The sequence below is a fragment of the Lepidochelys olivacea genome (assembly GCF_965140295.1).
Source record: "Lepidochelys olivacea isolate rLepOli2 genome assembly, chromosome: 1".
In the NCBI taxonomy this organism is placed as follows: Eukaryota; Metazoa; Chordata; order Testudines; family Cheloniidae; genus Lepidochelys; species Lepidochelys olivacea.
In genome coordinates, this window is record NC_140411.1 from 169,727,176 (window position 1) to 169,739,596 (window position 12,421).

Genomic DNA, 12,421 nt, shown 5'->3' on the forward strand with positions numbered 1-12,421 from the left:
TGACTTAAAATGCTTTATTGGAGTGACTTGCCTCTGCCCTTCTGCATTCACAGTATTTTCCTTTTATAAAATCATTACAAATAGCGAGGTGCTCTCCTGATGTGTATCTGCCTGACATTGCTAGTAACTTCTACACTGAAATTAAGCTGAGAGGTCTGTTTCTGGGATTATTCCTTTTTACATACAGTGTTATAGTTTCTCTACAGTCCACCTTCCCATGTTTCCCAGAGAGTTAATAGTATCTGTTAATATTCTAGTGGCTAGGGCACTGTCCTGAGGCCTGGGTTATGTTCCAGGTTCTGCCCTTTGCCGGCTGGGTGATCTTGGACAAGTCACTGTATCTCTTTGCCTTAGTTTCCCTATCTGTAAAATGAGTATAATAATACTTCTTTTGTAAAGAGCTTTGAGATCTAATGATGAAAAGTGCTAAGTAGAACTAGCTATTGTTATTTTTAGAATGAGGTTAGTCCAGCATTCCATCTGCCACCACAGTATGTTAGTCTTTTGCTCTGTATCGTTTCATATAAATAAAAGAGAATCTCTTCTGGCATGATTCTGATGCATCTTCACACTTAGAGAAATAAATCATTCCTCATTCTGGCAGTTTTCTTTGACCCTTTTTAAACAATAAGACCCCCCATCCCCACAACATTTCACCTCTTCTGTGGCTGTTAATATATTATCCTGGCTCCGTGCTGTAATTACTCATCTCCTTCTTTTCTCTAAGGAACGTCTATACTGCTCACTTCTTACGGGGGCATGTACAGTACATACACAGCACCTCCCCGGCCCCAACAGAGGGATAAATAGCAGTGCAGACAGTAAGCCTCTGCTTAGGCAAGTGAAGACACACTGACCCTGCACAGCTCTCTACACTCCCAAGCAGTGTCTCCCCATCACCCCCGTCTACACTGCTATTTTTAGCAGTATAGGGCCTCTTTGCTGCTGGAGCCTTTCCCTGCCTCAGTGAAAGACTCTGGCAGAAGGGAAACAGGGGAGAAAGGTTCCCTTTTGACTGTGGCATGTACCCTACACCGCCACAGGTGGTGTGCAGTGTAGATGGAGCCCCAGTCGCTATAGTCCTCAGGGGGACACAAGCACATTTCTTGTGATTTCTATTGGTAGAGTCTGCAATGTTCTTTTCATTGTTTTCCTCCCTCTTCATTAATTATCATAATGTACCGAGGTTCTGTAATCTTTCCAGTCACATGTACCTGACATTTGTATACTTCACGAGAGTAACAGTCTCACATTCTAATCTAATCTCTGTACTGCACACATCATTATCACATTCTAATTTGGATATCTCTTTGTACTTTTTTACTTATCTGCAGTGATGTCAGAAGCATAGACCAGGGTCAATTATCAAGGTAGCTTTTATTCACTCACAGTCCCTAAATCAAATCCTTTTTCTTTTACGCACAGAGCAAAATCCAGCATTTTTCCCTCTCCAATTTTAAGAATAGAAAATCATAAGCTGGCCTGGGTTTTCAAAATGAAGTATCATTCTATATGAGCCATGTTACAATCCCTTTAATCTGGTTCATAGCCCCTTACTCCATGAGTTGCCTTATTAACTTCAGTGGAACAAATCACAGAGTCGAGGTCGCATTCAGTGTGAGTAAGGCTGTCATTATGCCGCCAGTTAACCCCATGCTTAAGTACTTTGCTGAACTGGGACCAGAATCTCAACCTGCTGGAGATGCAGCTACACCCACAGTCATCACTATTGTACATCATGTGGTTCTGCCAGGATGATGGACAATCATCTGCATCCGCATCTCAAACACCAAGCTCCCACATTACCCCTTGTGTTAGACTCTGCCTCCTGGGCCTTCATGAGGCTGATCATGTACCACCCAGCCTATGATGTAAAAGTGTGCGGAGGGAGACAAATAATAATATAATCTATATAAAATCTATATAAAATCTATATAAAATCTATATAAAAAATAATATAATCTCCCTGTCTATGAAAAGGAGTACCTGAGAGTTGCTCTCCCAGTCCTGAGAGATGCTTCAGGATATTTTCATGTTATATAAGCTCCTTTCTGAATACATTTTATACTAGGTCCTCATCCTCTAGTCTGGTAGGGTCCTTATTTGGTATCTCGTCTCCTTACTCCACTTTCTCCTTTCTCACCTTCATCTCTTTATTTTCCTTCTGATTTTATTTCATACAGATCAACAACATATTAACTAAATATTTTAAACCTATAATGAAATAATATGATCATGTATTCTTTACTTCCTCCCTTCCCCTCACCATCTAATGACAAACATCTTGGGCTGAGTCAAACATTGTCCATTAACTGGGCTAAATCCTCATTTGGGGTAAATCACAGTAACTCCATGGACCCCAGCTGAAGATCAGGTCCATTGTTTGACTGTTTAGACTTGGTCCAATAGACTTGGTATAGACTTGGTTCAATCTGTGTAGACATGGTCCAATCTGCTCTTTGTATAACGTTGTGCTTTATATGTTTATGCAGTGGGCTAACCGTCTGATTCACTGTGTCCCTTTTCTTTGACTTACACATTTTTGTACGAGTTGCTGGGCCAACAGAGTCATTTTGAATATTCAGGTGCTGAAAACATTTTTAAAATATGTTAAATTGCATCAGGGACATCAACGTTTTCCAAAAGTAATCTTAAATGGTAAAATGGTTAACAGTTACTCTGAAGCCTCTTTCTGTAATTGTTAGGTTTACTAGCATTCTTACTTGCCATGCACAGCAGTCAAATCCATTCCAACCATTTCACATGTTTCTTTGACATATTGCATAGGGCTCTATTTTATCTACGTGACAAACTACATTTAAGTCTCATGTTGCTTGGTACAATTATGACAGTGTTTAGAATATGATACAATTTGAAGTCTGGCAATATAATAATCTGATATTTATGGAACCATAAGAGAGAGGACATGGATACTTTTTAACATACATTTACTTTGTGATTTTCCCCCTTAAATATTTAAAATCCTGTGTAGTTGAATTATTTTCAGTAGGAGTTGGGTACCCAACTTTGAAAATCTCCCTCTTGTTCTTTGTTCTTATTGTGGAAACATAACAGTTAATGGATAAATATGCATTGTTTCCTTGCAATCGGTAAGGAAATATATTTTTCATTAACATTGTGCTAGTGCTCATTGTATCTGCCAACGAGTCTCAATCTCTGGAAAAATAGCTTCTGTAAGCCAACTTCACCTCAAAAACTTTAACAGGAAACTTCAGATCCTGGCCACTTTGAAATATTTCTGTGCTCTGCAGTACAGACAGAAAATTGCCACAAACTTACTCCTGGGGGAATTCTGCACCAGTGTGTGTGTGTGTGCAGAATTCATGTCCCCCGAAGAGTTCTTTGCTTCCCTGCAGTAGGGGATGGGGAGGCTGCAGAGTGATCTCCCACCTTTGTGCAGCCATTGACCTGTGCTCCCGACTGCCATGCTGGAGCCTCCACATTTATTTATTGACAAATAAAACTTGCAGAATTTTAAAATATTGTGTGCATAATATTTAATTTTTGGCACAGAATGCCCTCAGGAGTAGAAACTGCAACATTTTGTGAACAGATTTTCAAATTTTGGATGCTGCTACAAATTATTTGGAGACTGATGGTTCTATTAAAAATAATTAGCAAATAACAGGAATGAAATCTGTCTGAGATGGATACCCCAGGAATGAAAACAGGTCTTGAGATTCTGCTGCTTTGAACTGGGAAAAGATATTTTTTTTAGACTTAAAATATACCACTATGGCTTTTAATTTTAAAATATCTAAAACCATAAAAGGCCCAAGCTCTCATCCCACATATCTCCAAACTACCAACTGAGTTCAGTTACAATTTTGGCTGTGCAGTGAATGGAGGATTAGGCACCCAACATTTATTTGAGAATAATTCTGATAATCCTTTAACAACATGATCATATGGCAGATGTGAGATTTTAGAAAATAAAATGAGTGCATGAGTTAAGAGCCCAATCAAAGTACCATGAAACAAAATAATGCTTGTCAGTTCATCCTAACAGTACAATGCCTGTATGGTAATACCTTTGAAAATAATAAGCCTAAACATGCAGTCCTTATTCTGGCAACTCTTATACATTTAATTCAAACCCCCATTGAAATAAATGGAAAAACACCATGGGGAATTGCAAAATCTGGCCCAGCGTTAATTAAACTCTATCTCACATGAATGTTGTTTTCTCTTATCACTGTGTAATTAGTTTATATGCCCAATGCACTGGAAGGAGAAATTATATAATAGATATATATATTTTAAAAAGGCAGCTGATTTACTGAAGTACTTCACTTCATTAATATTAATCTTCTCCCCATGCTTGTTGTGCCTAAATTATCTTATGCTTAAATGTTACAATCAATTCAAGTGTCTCTTTAGCCTGACTTTAACAGGGCTATTCATGGGTAAGGCTCTGCAGGATCTGGTCCTTAAATTGTAAGATCACAGACCCTCTTTTCCCCTCCCCACTCCACTTCCCCCCCCCCCGTCTCCTTGTAAAATACTATGCACATCAGTGTCACTGTAGAGATAATATTCTGTGCATAGTCTTGGTGGTGGTTGGGGGAAGGTTAATTTGTTTTTACATTTAGCCAAAGGCTGCCATTTTTTTTCCACATGAAAAAGTCAGCATCTTCCATTGCTACCATCTCATATTTTAGTGGCATTTTTATTTTTTGAGGTGTCAAAATCAAGACAAGACTAGAAAGAAACAACAATTTGTTTGCAATATTTCAGATCCTACTGCTGTCTTATTTGTGTCTGTTGAGATGATTGTCTCGAGGCATTCTGTTAAATTTCTGCATGTAGAAGGAACATATGGCATGAATTACTTTATACAATTCTGGAGTGAAATAATGATGATAGTTAAGGTTGCCTAACACTTTCGATTCTAAGCATAGCTGGCTAGAGGGAGACAATTACATTTCATGGCAACTTTCAAGGTTTCTGCTAAGACCCTCATCTCACTGAGTGCTCAGAAGAGAGCTTCTCCTCCTGTGTCAATCTGCTTTATCCACTTGGGGAAGGTGCACTGAGTACCATGCCAACAAGGGACCAGATTCTGTTCTAAACCTCTCAGGAGGTGCATCCGGGATATATGATAAAGATGACTTGAAACCATGACCTCCCAGTTTGAGCTGGTCTTGGGCTGATGAACCCCAAGTGTAAGTAAAAGCAACCTTACGCCAGTCTTTTTACATGGCTACCTATTGGCTTCACTACACCCTAGAATTACTGGAGGGTGGAGCACTCTGCCCGCTCCCGCTCCCTTCTCTGACATGCTGTTATATGGGGACTATACGAGAGGAAGCACTGGTGCATGAAGCCCATATTCTGGGGAATATTCTTGTGGGGGCCCAATCTGCCCTCATTACAGTAGGGCCTAGAATCTGGCCATAGATCTCTAATATGGCACACCCAAGTCTGATTCACTTAGTCAAGCAGTCTTTCAGAATGGATATGCCATATCCCTATGCTTGGCTGTTCTGCCTGTAATTTCCACTCCCTCCCAGAGTCAAGAAAAGAGCCAAAGAGTCTTCAAGATTCTTGACTTCCAACATTCCTCTGTCATCTAACAAAGCATCTGTGTCATTTCCCTCTAGTACAGGGATCGGCAATTTTTGGCAAGTGGCCCGTCAGGGTAAGCCCCCTGGCAGGCCGGGCCTGTTTGTTTACCTGCTGCGTCTGCAGGCTTGGCTGATCGCAGCTCCCTCTGGCCACGGTTCACTGCACCAGGCCAATGAGGGCTACGGGAAGCAGCACGGGCCGAGGGATGTGCTGGCTGCTGGTTTCTGCAGCCCTCTTTGGCCTGGAGCGGTGAACCGCGGCCAGTGGGAGCTGCGATCAGCCGAACCTGAGGACGCGGCAGGTAAACAAACCAGCCTGGCCCTCCAGGGGGCTTACCCTGGCGGGCCACGTGCCAAAGGTTGCTGATCCCTGCTCTAGTGGCTAATCCTCAGAAGATAATAGCCTACTGCTGCCAGTTACTTCTGCTTGAGCTAAAGGAGTATGTACTGTGGATCTAAAAGTCCTAGCTTCCAATGCTCCTGATGACCCATGCAACAGGTCATTGGATTTTTATTGCTTCACTTTGTTTTTAAAAATAAAGCTAGGAGCTACATTTAAAATGTTAAAAGAATGTTAAGGTTACAAAGTGAAACAGTCAAGCGTTAGGAAATGCCAGAACTATGGTTTTCTGGGCAGCCTTAATTCATCCCTTTAGTGTGTATCTGACATGAGCATTAAGTTACACTTGGGTTGGGGCTGGCTATGAGAAGCTGCCTTATCCTTCCTCCTTTCCCCTATATTGGGCAAAATTTGGTGGTGAGGAGAATCTAGCTCATAGTGGTGTACATAAATTGATTACATGAGATTATACTGCAGCTACAAATGTTATAAGATTATACTGTGTAAAACAATAGAAAACAGATTAGTTCCTTGTTTGAATGTTCTACTCCCCACCTAAAGTATATGGAAAACAAACCTTAATGAAAAAATGTACGATATTTAAGGTGTTTCCTGACTTGGGTCTGGACTAACACATGATTTCTATGAATACAGTATCAAGCAGCTACATTCAGTACAATATGTAACCAAGTAGGAACTTTTGAGATGAACTATGCCATTGATTAATAGAAAGTAAAAGATTGCTCAGGTTTTTCTTGGACACTGATTTACCAGTATAAAGGCTAATCTACTAGTTTAACAAGTTATGTTTTAGTGAGCCATCCTCACATTTTGAACTTTAATGAATCCTTCTATTTAATGGAAGTTTCACCTGCAGCTCTAAAAGATTACAAATGAGTCTCTCTTCACTCATTTCCCAGAACCACACTTAAATCTTTCTGAGGTAATGGCTCGTAAAAGGTCTTAAATCAATCTGAGCAATTTAAAAAAAAAAAAAAAAAAAGCTGTGCCTTCAGTTTTACAAAACGGCTTTGCAACACCTTGTATAAGAGTGGCCTATAACAGTAATCGCATAAAGGATCAAACTAAACATGGCATCCTGCCGCTTTAAGACACACACCTGCGTGCACAGTTCTGTTCTCCTCTGACCAACGTATAGAGTCAGCACTGAGGCTTTCCTCAGGTTGGCACTGAGGGAGGGGCACCTGCCAGACAGTGGTTAGTTTGCTTCAGTGGGACAGGTTAGATTTGGAGCAGGGCCACAAAGCAGGCCTATAGCTTTTAGTACCATACTTGCATAAGATATGCATCAGACTTTGATGGAAAAAGGTAGATAAGATTTGTTGTTGTGTTGTGTCTGTGTTAATGAAACACTGGTTTAACATCAGTGCAAAAATGTTATCAACATACCTTCAGTCTAGTACAGAGTATATATTGAATAGCACATGAATTAAACAAAACTCATCTGAATGGTTTTGACACTGTATTCAATACTAGTTGCATTATCAAGCATAATTCTTTTCTAAACCAAGCAATTAGTTAGTTCATATTAAGCCTTCTTAACTGTTACCTTATTATGCCGCAAGAATAAATCTTCACTGCCGTATGATTTTTTTTTTTTGCATAGCTTTCAGCAGAGGGAAAATGAATAGCTTTATTTCCACTTCCTTCTGTTTTAAAGAGTTATCATAGAAAATTGTTTCATGTATTTGTGTTTTACTGGTCTAGATAAATTGTTACTAATTCCCCACCCCTCTCTAGGTATGACATAGAACTAGAGAATAAAATAAATATGGATAAAATGTTAGCAAAATAGAAATGTTACATACAGTAGTCCTGACATCCATTTAATGGACCAGATCCTCAACTGGTGTAAACTGCTGGAGTTCCATTTAAATGTATGGATTTAAACTGATTTATGCCAGCTGAGGATGTTGCCCCATATATATAGATAGCTAGATACAGCTATAGAAATAGATAATATAGATATATAATATAAAATTTTCTTATTGAAGCCTATTAAATATGGATCTTTGCATTTATCTCATCCTAAGCAAGAGCAGTAACATTATTTTATCACTGTTACCAATGGAATAACATTCCAACAGCTTTCATTTATTCAAAGTTCCCCACTGAGTGTTGACTTTAGTTATTTTCATAGCTTATTATTGCAATAACTGTCATTTCCAGTATATAATATGAAATTTCAAATTACAGCTAGTTGAGAATTTTCCATCAAAATGATTTTTTCAACAGAAAATATAGTGTTTTTTTTAAGTCAAAATTTTCTGCAAGACCTGAGCCTAAAATATTAAGTTTTATGTCAGTTCAACATTAAACTGCATCTCCCTCTGGTGCTGCATTGCCTGTTAGGAGTTATAATTCTCCTGCCTGGTGCCCTCATTTTCTCCTCTCGACTGGGCTCCCTGGGCAGACTGCATGTCCCAGGATGCACACAGTCATATGATTCCCATGATGTACCACTCAGCTTAGTCAGAGGGGAGACTGTATTGCATCATGCCGATGTAGTCCAGCCAGGGATTCCAGACCATAAAATAGAATGGAAGCATCATGCTCTCAAAATACAACTCCCATCAGGCAATGTAACAATATAGGGTGATTAAGTTTAATGTTGAAATGAAATGTTTTGGACCAGTTGAACAAGACAAAATGAAGAGTTTTGCCATTTCCAAATCTATTTTTTAAAAAACGTTTTGTTCTGAACCCAGGTGAAAAGAAATATTGAAATATCTGAATTTCTATGGGATGGAAGTTATGATTTTCACTTAGGCCTATTTAATATAATAGAAATGTTTGAGACATTTACTTATGTTTTACATATCATGTAAAGAATAGCAAGAATGTGCATATTTATAATATGCCTCATTGTATTACATTGGCTTATGTATATGTCACAACTGAAACATTTCATATGTCGTGCCTTGATATGTGGCTTCTTAAAAAAAGATATGCTCATAGCACTACGTATGAAACCAGTGATTAAAAGTGGCATTATTTATTGGCTCTATTTATAAATGACAGGCAGTTCTATTCCCTAGCTACATATAACTTAGCTTTACATAACGTAGTTGAGCTCATACTGAATACAAACTAATAATCTGAAGTTTACTAGAAATGACACAATTAACATCTATTGAATCAATGCAACACATTTGACACAATACTGAATAGAAAAGGGAATGTCCCTCTTTACACTGCTGAGTGGCTTTGGAGAAAATTCAAGATTTCTCTCATTTAAAATCTTCTCCGTGCTTCAGCTCTGCCAAATATCTCACATAAGCATTACCTTGTTCCCCACAGGCACTAACTTCATTGATCACATGGTCCAGTTCCACTGCTTCTAATTCTTAACTCTGTCTTACCCATGGATCCCCTTAAATCAAGTTTCTACCCCTCTGCATCACTAAAACTACTTTTACCAACGTGATCAATTATTTTCTCCTCCCTTAATCAGCGGGTCTCTTCTTTATCCTCAAACTCTTGACATTGTCTTCTTCATTCCGACTCCTCCAGAGTCTTTCAGAACTCAAACATTTCTGCATTGACTCCATCTCTCTTCTTTCCCTCTCTGTTGGCATTCCACTGGGCTCTCACTTTGGACTGTTCCTTTTTCCTGTATACACATTCACCCAAGGGGAGCTCTCTGAAACTCATTTGGCTCTATACAAATGATTCTCAGATATAACTCTCCCCTACTGAACTCAACCCCTACCCTACCCCAACTAAACTTCTATTTATTTAAAACCTTCCCCTCTCCCTCCCTTCTTCATCACTGTACAAGTTCTCACACCCTCCCCATCACTCAGGCACATACGAACAGCCATACTGGGTCAAATCAATGGTTCCCTGTAGTCCAGTATCCTGTCTTCTGACAGTGGCCCATGCCAGATGCTTCAGAGAAAATGAACAGAACAGGCAACCATCAAGTGATCCATCTCCTGTTGTCCAATGGCAAACAGAAGCTAGGGACACTCACAGCATGGGGTTGCATCCTTGACCATCCCGGAGAATAGCCATTGATGGACCTATCCTACATGAATTTATCTACCTATTTTTTAACCCTTTTATAGTTTTGGCCTTCACAACATCCTCTGCCAATGAGTTCCACAGGTTGAATATGCATTGTGTGAAGAAGTACTTCCTTTTGTTTGTTTTAAACCTGCTGCCTATTGATTTCACTGAGTGACCCTGGTTCTTGTGTTATGTGAAGGAGAAAATAACACTTCCGTATTCACTTTCTGTACACCATTAAAGATTTTATAGACTTCTATCATATCCCCTTTTAGTCATCTCTTTTCCAAGCTCAAAAATCCCAGTTTTTTAATGTCTCCTCTTACAAAGTTGTTCCATACACGTAATAATTTTTTGTTGCCCTTCTCTGTACCTTTTCCAATTCTAATATCTTTTTTTATTTTGAGATGGGGTGTTCAGAACTGCAGGCAGTATACTAGGTACAGCCACAACATGGATTTATATAGAGGCAATATGATATTTTCTGTCTTGTTAAGTATCCCTTTCTTAATGGTTCTAACAGTCTGTTAGGTTTTTTTGATTGCCACTGTACATTGAGTGAATCTTTTCAGAGAAGTATCCACAATGACTCAAGATCTCTTTGTAGATATAGTTGGGATTATGTTTTCCAATGTGCATTACTTTGCATTTATTGAATTTCATCTGCCATTTTGTTGCTCAGTCACCCAGTTTTGTGAGATTCCTTTGTAACTCTTAGTTAAGTCCAAAGCAGACTGCAATCTTGAGTAATTTTGTATCATCTGAAAATTTTGCCACCTCACTGTTTCCCCATTTTTCAAGATCATTTCTGAATACGTTGAACAGCACTGGTCCCAGTACAGACCACTGGGAGACACAACTTCCCACTCCCCCCCGCCCCCAGATATAGGCTGATACCAAATCCTATTGCCTATTCCTCTACAACATCTCCAAACAGTGACGCTGGAACATTTTTAATAGTGGGGGTTCTGAAAGCCAGCCCTCTTACCCCTGTCCCCACCAACATCGCTGAGGCTGGGAGCAAAGCCTTGGGCGCGGGGTGGCAGCCAGGACCCCGGACACACAGGTGGTAACCGGAGCCCTGGGTGCATGGGGCAGTAGCTGAAGCCCTGGGGGAGCTGTAGCAGGCCCCGCACCCGTAGTTCCTGCGCTTATGTCTCCAAAATGTGTTCTTTCCCCTCTATTCACACTGCAGTCTTTTTCTGTCTGTTGGCCCGCCCTCAGCGCAATAACTTGAACTTCCTTGGCTTTGCTGTTACTTACTTTTCTCCCTTCCAGTCCACCCAAATACTGCTGCTAAAATCATCTTCTTCTCCCCCCATTTCATATTTCTGTGGTTTCCCCTTGTCTTCTGCATCAAATTCAAAGTTTTTGTTCTCATCTTTTAGGCTATGCACAATTTCAACACTGTCTTCATCTCTGCTCATGTTTTCCTTCTTTCTCTCCCAACTAACTGTGCTCTTCCCAAGCTGCCTATTGAAATGACCTCTATGTATCATTCTCCTTTTCAGACTGCCTTCCACGCTACCCATTTTATGTGGAACACCAATTGTTCTTTGAGCACTAAACGGAAACCCCTTACTTATTCAATCTCTTATTAAAAACACACTTCTTTCATGAGGCCTTTCCACAATAATTCCAGCAAAGAAATGGGGGGGGGGGTTTACAATAAAACCTCTTACCCCTCGTACTTCCCACTAAAAATAATTTGCACCCCTTTGACCATGAGCAAGTGTACTGTTTGTCTGATCTGTTTACTGTTCTAACTCTGTAACTTAGGGCCTGATTCAAAGTCAGTTGAAGTCAATGGAGAGACTCACTGACTTCAATGGGCTTTCCATTGGATCTGTGTCTTATATTGTAAGCATTTTGGTGCAGGGGCTGTCTTCTACATTTTGTGCAGTGACAGCCAGTGTGTCATTATTCAGATAATAATAAAAATGCTACTTCCGGTCATAGCACGAAAATCTAAGTAGTTATGGCTCATCTGCTATACAAATTACAGTAGAAAGAGACAGCGAACTTCAGAGAAATATGGAGATAAGATTGCTTAATATGATATTGTGGCTTAGCCCTCTGTTAGGCTGATAGGCAAAATTCAGTCTGTGGTGCTCTGTTGTGGTAATAGTAATATCTGCCTCTTCCATGTTAGGGCTAAGTCCATTTTGTTTGCAAAGCAGTCTGGCTCTAGTTTTGATAGAAAACCACACTGGATAATTACTTATCTAAACCTTAGGGGTATATCATGTCCTCAGACTTTTGGATCCAGTGCTTCTCAGATATAAAACTGCCAAATTAATTTTGGCTTCAAAGGGTTTAGTAATGTATGTTTACAGAGTTAGAAATGGGGTCAATGTGCCAGGCATTTGAGTATCTTTTTCATATGTCTTGACCACTTGAAAACAGAACATTTCATTAAACAGCCAGGGCTCCAGGCACATCACTGACTTAAAAACTCAGT